A 25,431-nucleotide genomic window follows, 5' to 3' on the forward strand; every position below is an offset into this window, starting at 1 on the left:
AGCAATAGGATTATGTCCCTACTAACAAGATGGCAAAAAGGTATCAAACAAAATGGCACCTATAATCTATATACTTTAGTCAATTGTACATAAACTCTATAAAAATCCTTTTGAATTTTTATGTACAATGCGAAGAAACTTTTTCCCCAACCTAACATTATTTTATAATTATTAATATTAATTAAAATATTAAAAACACATTCAAACGTTACAACTTACACACTAATTTATTATTACTATAATTTTTATTACAAACACATAATAACAGTATTGTTAGTGTAATAATAATATTATCACTAGCCCAATAATATTTACAACATTTACGTGTAATTTACTACGGAATCTCGGTGATAAGCCTCAGTTTAGGAAACATCTTGAAGTCCTTTGCGTGTAACAATAAACACTTAAATAATATTAAGATTTGAACATGCTAACACGAACAGCGTCACGGTTTTTTGTTGCAATCTGTATTAATTGTGTTATCTCTTTTTTGTAATATCTAACGACATCAATCATTAATTATCATACGTCTGGTTAATAATATATTTGAATAAAGCGACTCATATAGTTATGATCGAACTTTACTTGGTAAGTTAGTTTGATCATTTATTATAGACTATTATCAAACCAATTGAAATATGTAATTAAATAGAGTTCTGAATTTATTACGAACGGAAAATCTATAACATGAATATTGTTACCTAAAATATTTACATTATACATAATTTACAAAATTTACATAAAAACAGATATAACAATAATTATAAATTTTATACTAAACTATTCAGTGTCCGCAATATTATCGTTCGTGTAAAAATTGATTTAACCCATGACTACTTGAATATAATATAGGACATGGGAGTCATAAAGTATCTTCACATCTACCAAATTTAATCTAAGTTCGTCGATTAAAACACGTTGAAATAACAGACAGACAGTAGATACTTTTACATTTATAATATGGATACGAATTATTTATTACTATTAATAACATAATAAAAATGTTTTTATCAATTCCACTAAGCGAGTGCGTATCGCTCCGCTCTTGGACGAGAGCACGGCCCAGCGATTACGGGTGTTGCGGCGATTACACGGCGTCTTGAGGAGCGAGGGTTAAGAGTGTTAAGACGTTGGGGTGAGTAGGGCTACCACAACGTAAACATTGTAAACCTTGAGCTTCCGGCCAATTTAATGCTGAGTGGGTTTTTTAAATGACTTCTTCTATGGAAGTACTGAAAAAAAGAAAGACACCTCCTCCTGTTTTAGGAGGAAACATCTTTACTTTTTTAGTATTGGCAAATTATTTTTTAAGATGCTTATTTTAAATGTTTAGACACATGTCGTTACTAGGTACTTATTAGTAAAATTCAGAATTATTAACTGATTAAAATGGTTCTAAAAGAAAAAAAATTTAGAACCATTTCAATCAGTTAATAATTTACACACACATTTTACCACTTTGGAAGATTCTCTCTCACAAAATCTTAATGCGGTTTACATACTACATCTAATCACCAAATTTCAATAGTAGGTATAGCTTTCATAGTTTCGGAGAAAAGTGGCTGTGACATACAGACGAACAGACAGACAGGCAAACAGTCAGACAGACATTACGAATCTATAAGGGTTCCGTTTTTTGCCATTTGGCTACGGAACCCTAAAAAGTGTACCATTTTCATTTTTGACATTATAAAAGCTTTAAAAATATTTAGCACAACCCTACCTACATGGGCGATTATCTCGAAGTGCCTTAAGATTTCCTCTCCCAAGACCCTCTCGATCCTCTTTATGTGACAGAGATGGTTATTATCTCACTCCAACATTATTGGAACGAAATTTCCATTCTAGTACAAACAAAGACAATTTCCTATAGCTTTTTATTGTATAACTTTTATATAATATAAAATTCTCTTGCCAAACTGCTCCGAAACGACTGTACTGATTATGATGAAAAATGTAGCGTTTATCAAGTAAATCACACATATTATATTTTTCAAACTCGACAAACATAATATTATATTTTTCAAACTCGTATATCAAATAACGTAGGTACACGGCAAAATAACGTTCACCGAGTCAGCTAGTAATTCAATAAATTAAAGCTCTCAACTGAAGGTGGTCTGGATAACATAGTAAATTTTGTTCCATTTAAAAAATATTGAAACCACTTTGGAATTAAAAATTTAAATAAATGTCATGAAAAAAAAATCCTTTTTCGCAGAAAAAAATAGAAAGTGGTCTATAAGTTTATAATTCGTTAATTTTTAGATAAAAATCAAATATCCGGTGAAAGTAGAGTCTCACAAAAGGCTTCAAGTAGGAACACAGCGTGAGGGTCACACCCTCCTTCCCTCTTCACTTGGTCGGTCTTATCATCATTAATAATTATCCCCATCTAATGGTCTACAGACTCCACAAATACTCAGTATTCTATCACCGAGTAAAAGTCAAAACCATAAAAATCAAATAATATTGTAAACGCGAAAGTGTTTAGCACATCTTCACGCTGAACCGCTATTGCGTTGTAAGTTATTTCTATTAGTAAGTTATTTGAGTCCTAAATCATGGTAAAGAGGTTTACCATGATTTTATTGGAATTTGGGCCAAAAGGTATTGTTAATTGTTACCGCACGATAAATGAATCTCTGCGTCAAAAAACAATTTGTGGGTACCTACCTCAGTCTTACAAGAAATTAGAAATACAAACAATAGTGTAGAAATTAATGCTATCGCAATTTTTATTAGGTATAAGTTATACTTCATGTTATGTGAAACAGCGATCGTAGAGCATAAAAACATCAAAAGCATTTGCACCGTGTAAAATGCTCCACAAAACACAATCTAAAACATTTTGTAGATAAAGAGAACGAGGTCTATTATAATGACAGCGAGGTTTTGTTTCATACTGAATATTCCTTTTTCGAACTCAAGAATTCTCGATATATTTCCGAAACTATTTTTAATATTCCCAGCGGGGCGTCTGTCCATTGCGACAAAAAGGCAGTCATTAGTAGTATAAAAAACCAAAGCGGAAAAATTCATCACGTCACTACCTATAATACAAGATCGCCGCAAAAAGGCGAGCCCGAGCATGAAAAGCTCATAATAATAGAAACAAAACCGCGCCGCGAAAGTTTCACATAGCGGCACATTTTACGCATTATCTAGCCGTCTAGCGTGTACAACCGAGCGCACAATTCCTAGACTATCGCATCGAGAAGACGAGCTTTTAATATCCGAGGAAGGCTGGAGACAATCCTCTTAATCATGGCGCAGACAATGGAAACCGGGCCACGCACATACGAGAATGATTAGCCGCTTTGTTGGCGAGTGTACCGCACTTTTGTTACCGACTGTACCCGCCCGGAACTTTAGCTCATATGAATTGTGACGCTGCGAGCCTGTAATTGCTTGGCTTTATTAAAAAACGTTAGCTTGAGAATATGAGTTAATGCTTCGAGCTTTATCTTGGCTCTTTACCTATACGTATAAGCTGGGACGCTATTCAATCGGAAATGAAGTACCTACATGGACGTATACTGAAGTACAAAAGTGGTTTGTTTCTTTATTAAAAGTTGTGATCGGTCAACATAAATAAAGTAAAAAAATTCTTGGACAGGAAATATAATTTTTAAAACAACAATTACTATGCGTCCATTATATTTTGAAAAATTAAAAGTAAATATCATGATGAGAATCACGTAATGATATATGTTAATCCATCAGCCATCAAATACAACTGCATGGATCCAAATGAGGCATCCAAAAATAATATTTGATGGCTAATTTGGATAAACGAAATTTTATTTCAACAAAAGTCCACGCGGTCGTATAAAACCGTTGAGGGATAATTAATATCAAAACAACAGACAGTCAAACGTCGCTCACTCGAGAGAGATCCGTGAAAAGACGACGAAAAACCGCGAAATCTTTTGGCATCACACACGCTAAGCACACACGACGAACACGACGCACGTCTAATTAAAAAAATCGTAAAGACAAAGAGTCAACTGACGCGAGATTTCGTTTTATTGCGGGGAAAAAATCATTTCGTTACCATAGGAAAGAAAGAGGCGGGTAAAAAACACAATAAAGAAACAATGTAAACAAGTTAGGGTGTACTTGAGTAGCTCATTACGTAGCAGATGCGGCCGCATTAGCCGGCTCGCTCGCTGCGCCCGCCCGCGCGGCTCGCTCCGCCCGCGCCCGCGCCCGCGCCACAGACAACCCGCTCTTTGTTTAACCTATTTTGGTTTAGATTACGCTATGTGATGAGCTCGCTTTAATTAATTAAAAATAATGACTATTCCGTTTTCGAACGACTCTTCCATATTAAATTCACAGAACGCTGAATATCGCAACTCGATACCGCCGAAGTCATTATGTTTATTATTTTCACGAAAACAAGACAACGAAAGGCGGGCCATCGATGCGGTGCTTCAGGTTAACGTATTGTGGGTTTTGTTGGTTTCTATATTAGCGACAAAACGAATACTCGAATTTAGACACTCGATGCACTTTGGAGTCATGTTTCGGGTTTGTTCATTCCATTTCATTTTCCTTTTGTTTTCGATTTGACGATCCGCGGTAACCTGCATAGAGGTTTTGTTTTGTCTGAGTGCCGTTATTGTTTATTACGCGTGCGGGGCCTCTTAGAACTCGTCATTATTATTTAAAAATTAGACCACTCACGATATCCCAAACCGTATTGTTACACGAAGCCTATTCTATTGCGAACTTAATTAGCTTTAGAGATGCAAATAAATAATGAGTTTTCCAATTACAATTACAACTTCATGAAACATTCGACAACGATGTAATATTAATTTTTTGTTAGGACAATTGCTTCGATGTAATTGTAAATCAGTGGGAGAGTTAACAAGATTGTAGCATGTTTTAAGTGATAAGCGCAGGCGGAAGCGGCGGCCATAGCGCACGGAAGCGGCCGACACGATGTTGAGCACCGTTTCCGGTTCCTTCGAGTCACGCACCGGGGGTCTTAGTACTGCCTACACAAAAATTACCTTCACCTTCGCCTACAAAAATCTGGGCATAGTATTTTAACACAAATTATATTATAGTAATCATTATACATTATTCAATACGTACAATATTAATTTAAATTTTTATAAAAATATTTTACACCTGAAAATCTACGTCAAAAAGTTTATATTCTAATTCCTTCAAATTTGAATGTAAACGAATAGAAAACAACAATATTACATTACATACCAAATAATAATGTACAATACCTTTGCTATAAAATAAATCAAAACCCATTTTTTCTCCTGACTGTACACGTTAACAGGTGTACAAATTTATTTAGTCACAGCATAACGACGCATAACCGCGCATAAAACCTCATCATAAATTATTTACTTATTAACTTAAATATTCATAGATCATACATTCTGACGGTGGGAACTCGAAATTTATAGCAAGGGGTTAATCAATTGATTTAAAATTTAATTTTATCGATGTTGGTTGGCATGTTGCTTATTTCACAAAAAAATATTAGACTAAAATCTATTTTAGTCAGAATTCGTGCTCTAGCACGAAAAGTTTTTTGCCAAAAATTGTATGGCAGACATTCGGTAAATGTCTATCAAGTGTGTCTTCCACGTCTATCTTTAGCAATCTACATCACATACCAGGATATGCGATGGAAATAGATTGATTGCCAAAAGCCTTCAGAGCAGCGCTCTTTATAAAAGATCTCATCTCACTGTGAGAGGAAAAAAAATATAATTTTTAGAGGAAAAAAATAGAATACATTAATTTTGTACCTTGGATAACTCCAGGAGGGTATGATTTTCAAACTTTTCGAGTTAATATCACGTTAAGGAGCTAAAAGTCCAAGTCGCATTCGAACTTCCGACCTATCAAATTCATAAGTCGTGAGTCGATACACAGTATTTGGGACTTTGGAGATGAGGCTTTACTCGTTTAAGTGGTAAAAACTCACAGGCGGTTCCTTTGAGATAAGACCTAGATGCTCTTTCTTCTAAAAACCTTTTTAACGTGGGAGAGCCATGCTTCGGCACGAATGGGCTGGCTCGACCGGAGAAATACCACGTTCTCACAGAAAACCGACGTGAAACAACGCTTGCTTTGTGTTTCGCCGAGTGAGTGAGTTTACCGGAGGCCCCATCCCCTACCCTAATCCCTTCCTTACCCTCCCCAATTCCCTTCCCTACCCTCCCCTATTCATTTCCCTTCTTATCCCTATTACCCTATTCCCTCTTAAAAGGCCGGCAACGCACCTGCAGCTCTTCTGATGCTGCGAGTATCCATGGGGGACCCACGGAACTTGGTTTCCATTAGGTGACCCGTTTGCTCGTTTGCCCCCTTATTTCATTAAAAAAATATATAAAAAAAATAAACACAGAACTTCATGAATACTAGCAACCTTTAGTAATTAAAATCACAAATCGTCTCGCTTAAACTCTTTAGATTATCAAATTACTTATTTATGTCATCATTTAAATAACAACCCCATACACTTGCGAGAGAGGAAGCAGCCAGTTGCACTTGCTCCACCGTCTAGTTCCGTTGTGTGACGTAATTATATGTCCCGGCTTCTCTTACAGATACGAGCTTCCTGTCTCTTGCGAGAGGGGTAATCGGTGTGATGTGACAATTGACACAAAACAACTGTATGTTTTGCAAATACTACAAACAGAACAAAATGCTTTTCGTCGAGTTGTGATCCGTATTTTTTTTTCTAAATTATACTATATTATGTTTCTAAATATCTATATATTATATATAAAACTCAAAGGTGACTGACTGACATGGTGATCTATTAACGCACAGCCAAAAACACTGGACGGATCGGGCTGAAATTTGGCATGTAGGTAGATGTTATGACGTAGGCATCCGCTAAGAAAGGATTTTGATCAATTCTACCCCCAAGGGGTCAAAATAGGGGATGAAAGTTTGTACATAATAATACTTGCTAACGCGAGCGAAGCCGCGGGCAAAAGCTCGTATTCTATATTTAGAAACATTTGAGTGAGGCTACGGAAAAAATAATATAAAGTTTTAAAGTCTCACTCTGCAAGTATAATCTAATAAGGTACTCAGAAATAAATTATTCTAAAGAATTCACGTAAGCGCTACTCGTAACAAAAATGTGTTGTATGATCAGTAAGCGAAGACTGAAGAAAGAATATTCTCATAAGGATTCTTATCAGAATGTCATTATACTCGACGTTTTACACTTTTATCTACTACGATAATAATTCATAAGCTATAATGGCCAATTAAAAAACCTTCAACGGCCGTTTAAGGGTAACACCAAATGTCACGGCTGTCCTCAACCCTCAAGACTGTACAAACAGATGGCCATGGGAACTGGTACATTATACATCGTGACAACTACATTTAGACCTCCCGATGTCCCTAATCCAAGGCAGTAGAGTCGATTTTATTGTAACATTTTGTCTAATACTAGCTGATTAGTTTCTAATTTTTGCAAACAAAGGAAAATAGATCCTGGCAGATCAGGATACAGTCTAATTTAAAATGGCAGCAAATGGATAGGGTAGCGTGCAATTTTGTACGCCATCGATTATTGCATGCAGATTATGGCCCACTAACATAAATAATGATTGATCTCGATATCGCTATGAAATTGGCAATAGTAAGAAAACAAATCATGTACAATCGAAGATAGATCCGATTAACAGTTTTCGGCCTAATTTCTTCATTGACGTACGGAAGTCTGGATTTAGCTTCGATTGAACCTACTGGTAACATGAGTAGTACATTAGAATAATATCTCATTTAAAAAACCCAAACGATTATTTCGAGAGAATATTAAAATCTAAAAAAAAACATACAACATAATATAATGTACTTAATCAAAACTTTAAATCAGACTAGAGATCGCCCAATGGTCGAAATTCGACCTTACTTGCAACGACATTAGGACTACTACCTACGAGTATATTTTGTAAAAAATATTGACTTCATCATAGTTTTTTTCAATTCTTGTCTCTGGGACTCAGCTGATCTCAGACTGGCCGTTTAAGCATTGTCTAATAGTATCTAAAATTAAATAAAAAAAAAAAAACAATAATCCATTTTCAATTTGTCAACTTGTTGTCAGCAGACTTCAACCATAAATAAAAGAGTATAATTCGTATGTACAGGCTTGTCACTCAAAAATCTGTCATTTTTCCTAGTAGTAGTGTCGTAGTGTGTGTAACGTTTTATTTGTTAAAAATATATATGATAAAAGCATAATTTTAAAATAATATTAGCTCGATGCACTCCTTCAGCATATAAACTATAACTGTGCGAAATTTCATGCACCTACGTTTCCCCATTTTTTGTAAAAAGGGTTACAAAGTTTTTCTCTCACGTATTAATATATAGATGTTATGTCGGTTGTGGATTTGTGGAGGTTGAACGACAAAAAGATGGTTGAGATAAAAGTGAAATTCAATAACAATAATAAATTATTGTCAACTCTGCTTCTGTCACAATAGACACTGCTTCTGTCACAATATATTTATAATTCTGTCTACTCTGCTTCTGTCTAAACTTGAAACTAGAAAATACATCAACAATAATAATAATTATTATGTATACAAAACATAACATGAATAATAATGTTAAAAACTTTTCAGGTAGACAATAAAAAGAAAATATAAAAAATATCTACTTAAATCATAACTTCAATTGGACAAAAAAGCTTGAGTACCTATTTACAAAAAGCTGCATTAACAAAACAAAGAAACATTACCTTCCGGCCTATTTTATACAAATATGGAGGGCGCCGGTCAGCGTAAACTCTCCAGTTACAACCGACAAGGATGATAATGAAAAAATACATTAGATTTCTTGACTACTCATTAGCATCAATTAAGTTTTTGTTAGTATAAAAATTAAAAAGTTCGTCATTTTTCAGAGACTATACTGCGTGAAATTTTAATAGTTGTTTTCCCGCAGTGAAATGATTCTATCTTAGTAGTACAATAGTCGATTTATGAAGTTTTTTTTATGCAAATCATAAAAAAATTCGGCAGGGTCGTAGCCGCTCGCGCCTATCGGCATAAAGTTGCCATAGTACGTCATACAAAATATTTTTTATTTTCAAAAAATAACATTATTCGATAGTTATACTATAGGTAAATCGTTCTGATGCTGGAAAAGAACCAATAAAATTTCACGTTGTATAAACACTGAAATGAAATTTTTAAATTCCAAATAGGTTTTAAACTAACACTGATCCTGGAATTATCTACATGATACCTACCACCGGTTTACTCGTATATCTCGCAATTTTGTACACATAAAGAATAATCGGCCAAGTGCGAGTCGGATTCGCTCACGATGGGTTCCGTACCGTTATGGAGCAAAACTAGGCCAAAATTGTGTTTTTTGTATGGGAGCCCTTAATTTTTATTTTATTATTTTTATTAATTTTTAAAGAACACATATTAAAATCAAGGACTTTGTGAAAATTTCAAGAGCCTACCAGCTGTTACCATTATTGATATCGAGCAAAAAAGGCAAAAAAAGACGTTTGCTGTATGGGCCCCCCTTAAATATTAATTATATTTTGTTTTAAGTATTTGTTGTTATAGCGACAACAGAATATATTATGTATACACAATTTGTAAAAAAAAATCATAAGTCTACCTATAGCGGCTCTTGAGATACAGCCTGGAGATAGAAGGACAGACGGACAGACATCGAAGTCTCAGTAATAGGGTCCCGTTTTTACCCTTTGTACGGAACCCTAAAATATATTGTAACCACATTTTCCATGTTGAAGATTAGCTTACGTCTGCACTCTACTCTTTATATTTTGTATGAAATCTTATGGAAATTGTGGTTTCAGAACTTATCCAAACCAACAAATATTTTCTCTTTGTAAACCTGTACAAAGTATCTTTAATTGAGTAAAAGAAATTATTCAAGTGAACACACCACATGCCGATATTATACCTGACCCCACAATTTTTTCAATCATCCCGCAAGATGCCAAAGTTATTACGAGTCGTGGCAAAAAATGTGAAGATGACCTAAATAGCGATTCGCACCTTTAGCTAAGAAAGAGTTCCCCATTGTGAAATTAGAGATCAGCTTGTGCATATGGTGCGTCGACCCGCATAAGATAAATTTTTTGGTCATCATAATGTGCAATCAAGGTGCATCTTGCGATTCATGATTTGGCATAGCGATCTAATATAAATTGGTATCTCCGCAAAAGATGGAAAGTTAATGAAAATATAATTTAAAAACATTTTACGAGAAATCGCGCATTATTGAGTTATTTGTGTATTTTGAGCCCAAGCAATGTTTGGTCGACTACTATTATTAATAGCAACTAAATTACTACATAAAAATAACAGATGATATTATAATTATAAAAGCTCTTTATCGTTCTAATCACAGCTTATTATAATTTAGAGTTTTTTTCTAATAGAAAATTCCAAAACCATTATAATGCTAAGTACTCACATGCGGTTTTGCTCGATAGTTTTACTACAAATCCAGTAATAATTACTGTGTGGACCGCAAAACTCACAGCTCGAAGGCTCACATCGAGCCGGCTTGATGGAATTAAATATTATATCGATTTAGAACAAAACTATCGAGCAATACTGAATGTGTGAACGAAATCCCGAGCCGCGAGTTTTGCTCGACGATATTGCTCGATCGAGCAAAACCGTATGTTAGTACTTAGCATAATAATAATAATTCCACCAAGCTTTCAATACCGACATCGGTAACACATTAGATCAAATATCAGAAACTTTTACTTACGATTCATTGGTTATTGAAAAAAATATTGAACCCCTCACAACTAACACTTTACTATCGCCTATTCATAGTGACGTGTTCAAATAAAGAAAGGGGTGCTGCACCTTTTCGTCATGTGTCACGTGCTCAGTTTGATACCACCTTGTCTAACTGTACCCCTGATAACATAGCATAAACTATGTGTTACAATTATTAACATTGGAGATAGATTAGGTAGTTTGAAAGCTGTTTTCAGTAGTTTATACTCATACAATTCTTAATAAATTTTTTTGTCCTGGGTTTATTTATTTTTTTTCGTTATTATCACAGCTTACTATTTAACATTATTAATATTTTCTATATTCTAAAATACATATTTTAAATTGTAGAGTTTCGTAAAACTACAAAGCTGTAATAATGGTACACTATTATAAACATTTTTAAACCATTTGTTTCATATTATATTTCGTAGCTTATAATTTACTTAAAATAATTGAAACCAGCAATTTCAATACTTTTTAATGTTAGGGAACACTAATATCAGTAAACATTAGTATCAATTGAAAATGTGACAGATGGGATCATATATTGATTTGTATTCAAATATACATTGTAGATGAATAGATCATCGGTTATGGAATACATTGACGAAGAACGGGTGATTTCGCGAGCGCATCTGCCAAGCGCGTGCGAAAGATGTTCGCGTATGATCGATTGTTCATACAAAACTATTAAATTTCGGTAGATATCTATTTGTTTACATCAGCTGTTTGAAAACATCTTTCGCGCGTGCGCATCTTCAGTGAATATAGGAATAGCAGTTGCTTACATTTTTACGAATCAAAATGCTATTGGCAAAAAATGTTGATGTTGGTCATGGATCAAGTTAATTAATATCTACGAACTCTTAAACTAATGACCATAAGTTATTTATTAAAGCAGTTCACCTAAGGGGGCGTCCACAAATTACGTGAGGTGTTTAAGGGTCGAGTCAAATCTCACGTAATTTTTTTCTCATTGTTACAAAATAAAATATTTTTTTTGGTCCATTTCATCTGGATTCCGGATTGTACGTATGCTTAAAGTTAAATCGTAAGCGTTATCGTAATACGATTAAGATCATTCACTAATTATAATTTCATTCATACCATTCATACTTTGACCTTATGCAACTGTCAAACAATCCAAGGTTTACGTAAGGAACCCACTGCATTTTGAAAAATCTCACGTGAAATTGGGAAGGGGGGAGGGGCTTGAATAAAACCTCAAGAAATCTCACGAGAGGGGGAGGGAGGGTCAGAAAATTTAAGAAAATGCCTCACGTAATTTGTGGATTTGTGTGTGGTTAAGAATTCCTAGTATATAATACCACTAGATGACGCTCGCAACTCCGTTACGCCAAAATGCATGTACCGCGTGGGAACCGTACCTTTCTAGTGTGAAAAGTATCCTCGGTCCTTTCCCGGGACTCAAAGCATCATCACACCAAAAGAGTTCGAACCTTTTTGTATGGAGCGTCACATACCTGAAGTTATTTCGTGTACACCTATGAAACATACTATCAATCGACAGAGAATATAATTACAAACAACAAATACTCTTTGACAAAATGTCGTAAATAATATAAGTACTTTTTGAAATATTTTAGATTGTTTATCTAAAATGTTATTTATTTATTTTACTTTTTCAAACTGAAATAACATTTGTCAAAGAGTATTTATTGTTGGTAAACATCTTCTCTATCGATTGGCGTATGTTTCATAGGTGTACACCAAAAAACGACATTTTATATGTACTTGTAAGTTTAGGTATGCCAATATGGTTCGCTGTTTTTTCAGAAAACTCGGTTGAGTGGTTTAGGCGTAAAGAGGTACAAACAGATACACACAATACAGACATACATACTTTCGCATTTATATTATTAGTATGGATTGTGTTATTCATCATAAAAGAAGCAGCTTACTTTATAAACAGAACTAAATTACTAATAATATATTAAACCGTGGCTCGTGGCTTACATCGTGTGCATGGCATAATGAGTGGTAAGTAGCAACAGTGATTGTTAAGAACGGCGTCGAACTATCGATCGCGGTGTTCCCCTGTTGATCTTAGTGTGCAGCTGCGCCGGCGCAGGGTCAAAGGTGCGAGGGGCGAAGAGCTTTGTCTCGTGCGCCGACTGTCCGTGGATTAGACGCCATGTTGGATCGATAGTGCTCAACTTTCATACCAAACTTTGGGGATACATCCACTCACATCCACTTAATACGTCGTTATTAAGTTATACATAGACGATAGCAATACAAAAACATCAAAAAATGCAAGGACATAATATTAGGATAGTATAGTTTATCGTTTGATCTTTCTGGTAATACTAGATAATATGGATACTCATAATAGAGCGAAAAAACAGGCAGTTTTATCAGTAATCAGTCATCAGTTCTTTATTTGCAGTAAATCTAGTATATATAATATATTTCTAGAACTATCAAACGTCGGTCGATTAGACTCACGTTGAGTGCCCGGTGACTCTACATAATTTTTCATACTGAAAAAGTCTCCTGCTTATTGACATCTACTTTTGAAATTAGTTTGTAGTAGCCTCTTTAGTATCAAGGAATTTACAGTATATAACAATAATAATATTTTTTAAAAGCTTTTCTTTAAGTGTCTCTCGTAGAACAAAACGGAGCGTATCGACCGCTATCAACGCATGATTACTTAGTATTTTTTAATGTTTACAGAATTTTAAACACGGAAGTGTACTTTTTACGATCCGTCAGTACACCTGGGAACTGTATTGTCTTAGGCGCCACGTATTAAAAGCCATAAGACATTCGATACGCCCACAAAACACATTAATACGCCGGATCAAACAACATGTGTAGCGATACCATCTACAAACACGTGCCTTATATTTCTGACACACAAAACTACACCTTAAATTCAGAGCACACGATCAGAAATCGTTTAAAATGAATAACTCCTTAAAGACTGCTCCACCTTATAAGAATATCTATCGCGCATAGAACTACCGACTTTGTATTCTACGACATGAATAGCAATATTGTTTGGCAAAGCAGTTGACACAGTAAGGTGCAAACGTAAAATCAGCTGTGCGTGATTTACTATAGCTTTAGCAAAGTCATCTGAAGGCATTGAAAGTGCAAAAGAAATACCATATCGGATTATTCACTCTTTACAAAGCTTAAGAAACATTTTGCTTGACAAATATATTATTCTACAATAATAATTAATATTATTGTAGAATAATTAAGCGTTTTATCATAATGTTTCTCAGTTTATCTTAAGCGACATAATATTTCCGGTCCGCGGTCCAAGGTCGTCCAGCTCGTTAAAACTATTGTCCACAACAATATGACAATCAAGCTGGAGATTAGACTGTAACGCCATTTTGTTATTATGCCTTTACAAAAATTTGGCAGAAAGAACCGCACAGTAACTTTCGATGATCCTCGAACAAAGAGAAAAAGTAAATAGTAGTGAGAATAAGTATTATTACGTACACCCATTCAACGTGGGGTAGCGGGACATGTGCGCACGCGCCGCCGACAATCACAGTAATAATATCTAAAAAATAATAATAAATCCGGGTGAAGAATAAAGAAAATCACCCCCCGACTCCCCTTTGCCTTTATCTTGCAAACAGACTTCAAATGTTAAAGATAATAGGGGCGGTCGACCCCCCTGCACAGCGCGCACCTTTCGCGGGGGTCGCGCGCGCGTGGGGACCGCTGACGCGCTCGTTTGGCGGTTTATTTCAAATTTCGAACAATCAACCCTGAATGTATGCTAACGTCAATAAATCTGAATGAATTTTAATTATGAAAAAATTATTGAAGCTATTAAAGATAGAGAAGCAGGAAACAGAGCGAATGAGATAACTAAAGAATCGATCTACTTTTTGCAGTCGCAGAATCCTATTAAATCCTACGCAATCACGATATCCAGATTATCGCGGGAGAGGCGATAACTGAAAAACAAGTGAATATAAATCGAAAGCCAATTACTGAGATATGAAACAGGCGGGTAAGGGAGTCAAAAAGCCAGCCAGATGGGCTTTGTCGCGCACCTTTGATTACGGCTGGCCTGGACAGAGCAGCGACCAAAGACAATATACGGATAAAAATGGAATAAAGGAATAGTTTTGTTTTCATTTTGCTTTTGTAAACGTGTATGCGAATCTTATATTTAACGGTAACAATGGTTATTGAAAGATATACTCCTACTTTAGATATTAAGCTTTTGTCTTACAGGTTTTAATTAAGGTATTGTTTCGTATTGTACAAAATGAAATGTTTTATTTCTTTATTGACATGCTGTATGTAAAGCTAACATGTATATATTATAGGAAACATTACGTTATATGCATGATGTATGTGCCACAATTATATATCATCTAATATCTACATCCAACTGTATTTAATTTTTAACGTCCTTGACTATTAATAGAATACCTAAAACGGATCAAATTCAGAATTCAATATCATTAAACTAATACATTACCACCAAGAATATTAGTGATCAAAGCACAAAGACTAAAATATGAACGTTATCTAACAGGAAAGTGAACTGGAACGTGGGCGCAATTAAATTATTCATAACTTTTATTGTCAGCATTACTTTTAAAAACAAGTCGTTCGCTAACTTACCAGCGTTTTTATTCACAAGAACTAAAAACAATGGCTCAATACTTGAAACTTGGAAGTCTGAAGCATTCATCTCGCAACTATTAATTAGTAGTCCCCCGATCGACTCGTAATCAAGCATAAAATTAAACCTTGGCACACGCCAAGCGCCCAACAAAAGTAAGGGTGTGTCCACACCGACGGTACCTTATGGCACGGCAATTTGTTCAAGACATCTGGCCTCACACCTGCCCGCACCCCCCTCACGCGTACTCCATACCGATAGTTATTTTAAACAAACTTCGCCGCACATCCATCCCGCTAAAACGTGCACTCAGTGGTCCTAAAAATAGAGTTCAAAATTCGACAGCGTTCAGTTCCAAAAATGCAAGAGAGTTGCCGGTGTATTATGGTTTTGGCACAAGGTCCAATGCCCCTGTCATTCATCGTAACGTGTTCGCTCATTAAAATTCGGAAATGACGAACAGTTTTTCGACTCCAATTGTTCTAGGCGCGGTCAAGCGAGACTTTATGACGGTAAATAATTCGTATGTTCGCTCATTAGAAGTCGCTAGTTCCGAGTGACGAAAAATTTTTTAATTCATTTCCTGTCCGGTACCGTAACTGACATCGTTCAATTAGTATCGTGCTGCGTCTATCAATCGTTGTTTCTCTAATAGTGGCGCACGTCAATCTCAATGGGACTATTTCACAATACAATCACGACGTGAACGAGCAGCGTACGTTCATTGAGACTCCTACATGTCCAAGAAGCTATATTATGCGGCTGTTTGCGTGTGTGCGTGTGCCATTCAAGACACTGAGACGTCCTCCTTGCGTCACTTCCTGTGACGTCACGCGTCTTTCAAGTGGGCGTGTGAACTCGCCCTTACCGCGTTTATATTTTGACACCTCGCGGTGTAGCGCTGTCTGGCGGCGTCTGGTGACGAGATAAGTGAAGGGTTGAGCCGTGAGCTCGACAACATGTAATTTTGTCTTTGTATATTTTAATACGATAAAGAAGCATTGAAAGATAAGGAAGTATCAAATCAAAACTTTTGTGTTTACCACACAACCAAAGGGTGTGATAATTTGTTAAGTGATACCGGTTATTACGCTTCATTTTGTAATTTAACACAACAATTATCCAATAAAGATTACAATATCTCGAAAAGTAAAATGTATCAATTAAATTTAACCTGGGGTTGCCAACCTTGTAAAAACTATTGGAACCAATTTCTTGTGTTAAAAAAATATAACTAATTAAATACAACGACAATACAATCTTTGACCAAAGATCAACAGCGTGTAGATACGTTACAATCGCGGAGGCAATTATTGTGGGAATCTCTTCCGGTGTTGCGAAGTGGACGCCCGGAGCGCCAAGGATGCGGGAGTATCGCGGTAATTTGGTTTAAGTAGACCAATTCTCGTCTATTGTGTTCTAAGATCCTTTTCGCGATCGCCCGCATGTCAAATAAATATGTATTAATGCCGACTCCACTCGAGTGCTTTTGTTACTCAGCTGTTGCAGTTGTAATGATATTCAAAAGTACAAGTAGCTGCGGATTTCAATATTGCTAGATGTTCCCCGCAACTTTTTTTGCGCAGTAAGTTAACTAAGTAAGGGTCAATTTATAATTGCGCAGAGTTGAAGCGAAGCGAAGCGAATTTCCAAAAACTGAACACAGAAAATTCAACCTTAACTCCAGAGCGTAACGCGTTGGTCGGGCCGCGGGCGGATTCACGCGAATTCGCGCGGATGCGCGTCCCTTTTTAAATTCTCAGAAGTAATAAAGTGCGTTAACGCTTTGGAGTTAAGGTTGAATTTGTTATGTTCAGTTTTAGTAATTCGCTTCGATGCGCTTCGACTCTGCGCTAGTATAAATTGACCCTAAAAGTGTTCTATTACAAATTTCATTAAAAAGGCTTGACAGACAGAAAAAGTCAATTTTAACGCAGACAGACAGACGGACAAAGATACCTGACCTTTCCTAATCTGTTCGTGACTTTATAAGCTCCTAAGCTTCTATGATGTAAAAATTAACTTTTGTATATCTATTTTTTTCTGTAAACGCAGTAAAATGAACACATCTGCAAACATCACAATAGGTTTATCCGTGGCTTGTGCAATTTTTAATCTACCACATTAGTTGTTGAGCACGTTTGATTTATCATTTATAAATTATAATAGTACTATAATAATTTTGATATTGTATTATTTATACTGATATTATAAATTTTAAAGTGTGTGTGTGTCCAACACATACAAACGATTACAGTAACGCTTACCACAGAAACGATTTTAATTAATTCATAATAAATTTATTAGGTAGGATTTATTATTATTTATTATTAATTCATAATAATAAACCCTACCTTCCTTTTATACCGTTGGCATGTCATACACTTGAGAGTACAGTTAGTGAAATATGTCCCGGCAGATGTACAATATCGACCTTCTCGACCAGTTTTTAAACTTATGTGTCCAATAACTAAACATTTACGCTTCCGGTCCTCAATACTCAATACAAATAACCACTTAACAGCAATAAATGCACATTACACCTGGACCCATATTACTGATATAAGATGTTTGGATGAAAGCCAAGCTGGGCTACTGATCGATATTGTAAAGGCATAATGTATAAGTTAGTAGCCTAATATGCAACCTTGTAGGCTTGTAACAAAAGTTTTTGAGATTTAAGGCCTATTTCTGGCTAAGGCTAAGATCTGGCTTAAAATTTGACCCTTATTAAAATTAGTGATACTTTACCCAGGGTTACTTTAATTCAGATGCATGCATGTGGGACAAATTCTTACATCATACTGAAGCTCTATATAATATCACCGACAATTTGAACGTTTTTGTCGTCATGTCTACAATAATAACGTAATGTTAGTAACTAACATTACGTTATTGCAGCAACTGTTGAATCTTTCTTATTTGAATCTCTCTAATCCTTTCAATTCTATTCAGAACGAATATAATTATTAACAAAGAAAGAAACCACAAACAGAGGACACCTAACCATCCCTCTGGGTTTTGATTTATAGACGTATTCATAACAATTTCATTAATAACTTGTGTAAGAACAGTCGCAAGTTTTTCATCTGATCCGGTGGAGATTAGGTGAGGTGAGGTAAAAAACGGGGCAAGTGAGCACGGGCGCACACAGGGTGGTCCCGCACGTGGCTACCCGTATAGATTCTATCGATAACTAGTGTTGTTCTTATCGATAAGTGTCATAGACTACGGTCAATAAATGTTCCGTAGCTTACATCTTCTTTCCTTTGTTTCAGACCAACCAGTCAGCCTCTGGCAGATTTCTTGTTGGATAAGTGTTCAAAATCATATTAATGGTAAGTCATTTTCAAGTATCTAACAAGTCAAAGCAACTTTTAGAAATACATAGTTTAAGCAGTAAACCTTCTGACAATAGGTATTTACATTTACTGTAAAAAAAAACTATGATCAGTAAACAAATGTATGTGGATTGACTGTTAGCGCGTGCCCGGTCTTAATTTTAGTAAAAAAGGGTCCCGTATATATTTCACAATTTACGACATGGCCGTAAGCTATCTGCCAGGCGGCATATACCTGTATTATCCGGTATTCGCCGGTTTTCGGCCCCGGAATAAAACCGGTCGAATTTCGTACACCCGTATTTTGGCTGCAGCCCGACAGGGGTGGACAGCGCATGAATTTTCAAATAATCAGACATACGTGCATCTATGTAATAAAAGGGGTAGCTTCTGTGACAATTCAATTTTAAAACAATATTTGCGAACCTCCTTTTTGCTTGTTAGAAAAAAGTTCAACGTAGTTTTTTAATTAATACATTTTTTGTTTTAAATTTGAATGGCATGAAATAACATTGTCCCTGTTATACTCTGGGCCGGGGCTTTAGTACCTAACGATTTATCCAGTAGTTGTATGAAAATATTTTATAAAGTAACGAATTGCCAACAAAAAACATAAATCCTAATAGCAAGAAAAAGTAAAAACTATTATTTCGGTTGTAGAATGTTTTGGATTCGGCTTAAGTAAAAGTGAGGGATATTAAAAAACAAAATACGACAATCCCGAATGATGAGAACATGCAAGTTTAGATCCAGTTGTTTTAACTTTTCGCCCGACTAGAGGGAAAAACGAAAAAAATCATTGTTTACTTTATTTTCAGTTACCTACATGAAAACACAAACAATGTTTTGGTTACTTTTATTTTAGGTGAAGAATTTTGCGATGAAAGTTTTGAGGTCAAAAGCCTTTACGAGTAACGTAAGAATATTTTTATTCCTCCTAAGTTCTACACTTCGTAGCACTGTCATCGCCGATATTAATCATCTTCTTCATAAATAAATCAGAACGTCCACGATGAACTAAAAACTGAACTGAAATTGGATTTATATTTGAAATATGATTTTCCAAACACGAGAACGAAAACCCATAAAGGGGAACATTAATCAAGAACAAGGCAGTTTTGAATATGACGCCAAAAGCGATGCTATCAGCACATCGGCCTATCAATACGAGCCGCGCCGAACCTAATGTTTCCTTGAGCTGCTAAATAAAACCATTCTCATACATTTACATGTCTGTGAATATTGCTCATTCATTTAAATTTGCCAATTTGCGCTTAAGTTTTCTTGTTTCACCAAATCATGGTCAGTTCTCTATTGCTATTATTTTTTCATTTACTTATTAATAAAAATCAATATATGTGGAATAATGGTTTAGACTTCAGTATCTTTATCTATCAAGGACAAACAAACATCACTAAACATACATTTTTGAAAACATCACAAGTGCATTTAAATACAACCATTAAAAAATAACCATAAAATCTCGTTAACGACAGAACTCGTAAAGATATAACCTAGGTATACCGTTCTAATTACTAATCAATACATAGCTACTCATTCAGACACTTTAATTCCTTTAATAAAAATACAGGGAGGCTGTGGGGGTTAGGGGGCAGCTGGGCTTCGGAAAATTCGCCCGGTGAATGGGAAACGCGATAGACAAACACCGCCCCACCCCGAGCCGGGCATTTTGAAATAATGCCCCCAACTTGTACCGGGAGGCTTCCATTTTTAACCGACGCTTAAAAGAGGTATTCAATGCCTTTGTTATATTTTATATTATATCAGCTTTAAAAAAATTCGCGATCTCTGACATACAATTTTAATAATGTTTTTTTTAGTCATATAAATATTATTACAAACGTTTATATCAACTTCTGCTCTAAATTATTCTCTACAAAACATCTAAATCTAATATAGAGCAAATGTCATTTGAATCCATCCAAAAAAAGCCGAAAATATTGCGAAATATTGACAGGTAACCCTAATAAGCCAAAAAAGACGAGTTCGAGTATAACGTCTCCTCAATAAGAGCACAAGCATAAGGGCTCAGACTCGACGAAATTTTCGCATTCATTTTCAGAATTGACGATCTCAAAATTGAGAGCGATACATGTTCCCAATAAAAGTTCGTCATCGGCAACTCATTAGCCGAGCATCTTCCATGGCTCCACATGAAAACAAAATGAAAAAACTTCCGCTGCCGCTGCTAGGAAATTTAATCTCTACATGCAAGTGCAAACAAGTACACATGCCCAAGAATAAAATTAAACTGTTCACTAATTTGTTCCGCGTTCGATTCAGATTTGACTATCAAAATGGTACAAGTGGTTAAGCGACAAAATGCCGTTATGGAAATGTCACATGCATTTAAACACTACACGCATCTAATGACGCGAATAAAATACGCGAATCTAGCCCCTATTATACTAATTCAGAAGCCACAATGGCGTGCACGGATTTGACAGAAGGATTATCCAATCTTAGTGTTAGCCGGTACGCACCGAGGTTGTAAATCTAGTCGACGCGAAATGGCTGACCGCCCCCTCCCACAGATCTATGCTATAGCTGCAAAAGTGTGCACCATAAATTTTATACGAGCCCGGCTGTACGGTAAAACTGTTTGAGCCTGTGTGCGTACGAAAATTCGTGTTTCGTAAGAGCAGTGGACATCGGCTCGCTTTGTGTTCGTATCGTCGCATCGTGTAGGAGTATCGGCCGGCCTGCCCGATCCGAATAAATCGCCGACGCTGACATTTAGTTTAGTTACAATATAATTAAAGAGATCGACTGCGGCCGATCGAGCTTAAAAATTCACGAGCATTTGTTTGAGTCTAGTTTAGCTTTATGCAATTTAGGAGAGGATCGCTTTTAATTAGCGTACCACGGGGCCCGGTGCTGAAACATTTGCACACCTATTAAATTTGGATTTCACTAAATTGTGTTTTTGTTGTATAAAAATCCAAAACAGTGCATGAACATATCTAATTGGCGATAAGCTGCGACCGATCGTTGAATTATGATACACAAATAAGCCGGCCCGAACGCAGGTATAGGTAATAAAAATTATAGACATAGGTAGACGTGAAAGTCTGGGCGGGTAACGTGATTCGGGCCGGAGTGAATCGAAAGCGACGGTCAATAATTATTTTTTTCTTTTTCTTTACGAAGTAAACCGCTTCCTTTTATGTTGCTTTCCATCCGGACGGTTCATAGCGCTGAAAGAAGTGTGAATCGGGCCGTGATCACGCGCACTCAGGTGTGAGTAACCGAGAGACCGGTGCACTTAGATACAACGTCTGCTAATACTCATAATATTAGCACTTTTGTTTTACACCGTAGGCTATCTTTTGACAGCGTCCGGCCAGCAACGCTAAATGAGTGATTTGTTTTATGTACGCATGCTGTATCTACATGCATCGCGTTTGCGTTATTGGATTCACCGACGGAAGCTTTATATAGGGGCCATTAACGTTAAAGTATCACTTGAGGTTTTCTCCAAAATGTTCAAGTAATTATAAAAAACAGAGTATTTCATGCAACAATTACAAAAACAACTGCAAATGTTTTTGCAATTTTTACAAAAAACGTTGCAAAGAATAAGCTTTCATTGTTTCACTTATCTGCACGAAAAAGGTCCGGTGAAATATCGGATTTGGGAGCTGATGTCGCGCTCCCTGAAAAGAACGCACACACGCCCGGCATTAAGTACGTATTGGTTACGCACTTATATTTCCAGTAAATGTAGCTAAAGCGTGGAGTTGCACAAAAACGCATCTTCCCCCTTCGCCACCCCAGCGGCCGGCGGCGAACGAATACATTCGACTAGCCCATTTGCAAAATCACATTGTGTGAGTGTCTATCTACAGGCCGGGCCGGTGTGGGTGGCGCACACTAGCGCGGTTTGCTTAGCCTGTGCGTAGTTTTAACGTACCTACGTGTACTATGTACTCGGTATTGGTTTTCTGTAGTGCTGAGCTTTAACAAATTTCAAATTCACAAAATCGTGATTGGTCGGTATTTTGTTTGTATAAGCGAACGCACCGGGTGCGGCGAGGCCCGAAATACGCTAGATAATTCGTTTAGGCGCAAAATGATGAGTTTTATCTGATTTTGTTTACGCGACGTATGATTGCGAGCCGATGTGTGTTCGGTGTTCGAGCAAACAGTGTAATTACTAAGCAGACGGTAATTTATTTCCATCATTAGAGCGGCAAATGTTGACGTATCGCCCTTGTAAATTTTACGGACCGTGTCTCGAAGACGCTTATTGATTGTTCGGGGACCATTATAACTCCAAATGAAGCAATTAAGGGGATGCACGCGAGTGGTCGATAACCGGAAGACATACGTTCTAATAGTTACTTTAAGGTCTGCGATATCAATTTCGAGAAAACTGTTGGAGCGTAAGACGGAGACGTCGCCGGGCGCCGGAAGTCCGCTACAAAAACTAATCAAGACGAAATTCGAAATTGGAACTTGTCGATTCACGGTTCCTTTGCCGCTCCTAGTTTCAACAGAACCAGATGATATTGTTTAATTGGATTCGTAAAATGCTAGTCACAATTGCAGTGCCACGCTACAAATGTTAGGGTGACAAGTCACATTTTGTTTATCAACTGCTCGTAAGAAACAGAAGGGATTAAAAAGAAAGTCACACATGGTGATAAATTAATTTAAATCATTTTGAATAAGTAATTGTAGCGATACAAAAAATCTAAAAACCTTTGTAAAAACGTGTAAATAGTTTAACCCGACTTCTAAATAAAATACGTTAGTTGGTAGAGAAACATAAGACGCGGTCACACGGGCGAGCGGCGCGGGCGAGTAACAGATGCGCGGCGAACGGTACGCCACGCGACAGCTTGGTATTCCGTTGAAAAGATATAATTACCATACTAAAACTAAAGCATACGCACATTTGTAGAAATGTAGATATAGGACATACTAGAGCTGGCAACCAAAATTATTTCATTGCATGTACCTACGTATATTCGAATTTTTATTGTATTTTTATTTACGGTATTCTGCTTAATTAATCAGCGAAAATACTTTATTTGACCCATTTATTTTAAGTAATAGAGAAGTGTCTGTCTGGTTTGTTAAGGGTCAATTTATACTAGCGCAGAGTCGAAGCGCATCGAAGCGAATTACCAAAACTGAACATAAAAAATTCAACCTTAACTGCAAAGCTTTAACGCACTTTATTACTTCTGAGAATTTGAAAAGGCACGCGCATCTGCGCGAATTCGCGTGAATGCACCCGACCAACGCTGAATTTGTAATGGCCTCACAGAATTAGTAATGTATGCGTTACGCTCTGGAATTAAGGTTGAATTTTCTGTGTTCAGTTTTTGGGAATTCGCTTCGCTTCGACTCTGCGCTATTATAAATTGACCCTAACTCTTCTCGTTTAAACTATTGAACCAGGTTGTACTAAATGATATAAAGATACTTTGGTTACCATAAAATAACATGGAATAGTTTTATTGCTTCAAAATGTACAGTTACAGGGCGATAAACGAATTTCTGTGCAGCGAACGGCACGTTACGTTAATCGATAAAATTTTGAAGCCATGTCTATTTTTCTTTATACACCACAAACTTAAGTCTGGCAATTGCACGGTGTTCACTGTTCGCGGGGTCCGAATCGCTTATGGACGCGCCCTAATAACACGCAGTCACGCAAGCGAAATCCGCTTACAAGATGTGTATCAGCGGCTTCCATCTGTGTCGTGTTACACATACAGTAAACTGCACAAAATGTTCAAAACTAGTGTACCAGCTTTTAGTTAAAAATACAAAGGATATAGTACCTACTATTGCATTTTATTATGCTAGTCTCACAGACAAAATTTTTGATTTTATGCTGTACCCGCGGGGCTAAAATGGTCATATTTAGCAATTCCTCTCAATTAATTCAGCAAATGAATTGTCAAAACTGTCAAACTGACAAATGTCAAATCAGTACAAAAATATAGAAATGAATTGCAAGCAGAGTTGCATTTTGCGATTTTAGAAAAATAAATCATATTATGATTCATATCATGATTCTTAAAAGCGACCATTTTAGCCCCGCCGGTCAAAATATTTTGAGACTCGATTTAATACCGTGTTATCGTAGCTAAGTCCCAAGACATTTTAACCGTGTTTCACTTAAATTTAGTTACTTTTCGAATTACTAAACTTAACCTAAAATGTCTCTTGCAAATAATACAACAGAATTTTCACAGAGTACGTAAAAAATATCAAACTGCAGATGCCGGGCTAGCTTTTTCTCAAGGCACAAAAATATAATGAATCCTTTGTAATAAACAATCGGGTCCAAGCGGGTCTCATGGGAATATTAGCCTAGTTAAACAATGTAGCATTAAACACAAAGCGGTGTCCCATGACCAGTTTGCTCTCAAGATGAGAGCCGGTGAGACTGAAACAATACCGTCCTTAACCGCAACCACAAAAGAAATAAAGCGGAAAGAAAACGCAAGACAAAACGATAGAAATATCCCAGTAATATTCTTTGCTATTTTATTGATTGCTTGTGAGGCTTGTATTGAATTTTGGCGTATCTTATTACATCTTACCCTTTAGTTTTGTCGTAAGATATCTTAATAACATTGATTTAATATTGTGGTTTGTATTTGATTAAACAATAGGGGTC

The 25,431-nt window shown here is 36.3% G+C and overlaps 1 protein-coding gene across 4 annotated transcripts in view; it reads left to right on the top strand.

Moving 5' to 3' along the window:
- Positions 1-25,431, top strand: part of LOC121726063 (homeobox protein prospero) — an 88,953-nt gene that overhangs the window by 19,055 nt on the left and 44,467 nt on the right. For 3 of the 4 annotated variants that reach the window (XM_042113287.1, XM_042113285.1, XM_042113289.1), the window contains exon 3: positions 18,708-18,767. The gene's annotated coding sequence lies outside the window, so the exon portion shown is untranslated. Of the gene's footprint in view, positions 1-1,248; positions 1,260-8,902; positions 8,906-18,707; positions 18,768-25,431 lie in introns of those variants that run through there. The other variant, XM_042113288.1, reaches the window with a different exon arrangement.

Source organism: Aricia agestis, chromosome 4 (genome assembly GCF_905147365.1).
Source record: "Aricia agestis chromosome 4, ilAriAges1.1, whole genome shotgun sequence".
Lineage (NCBI taxonomy): Eukaryota > Metazoa > Arthropoda > Insecta > Lepidoptera > Lycaenidae > Aricia > Aricia agestis.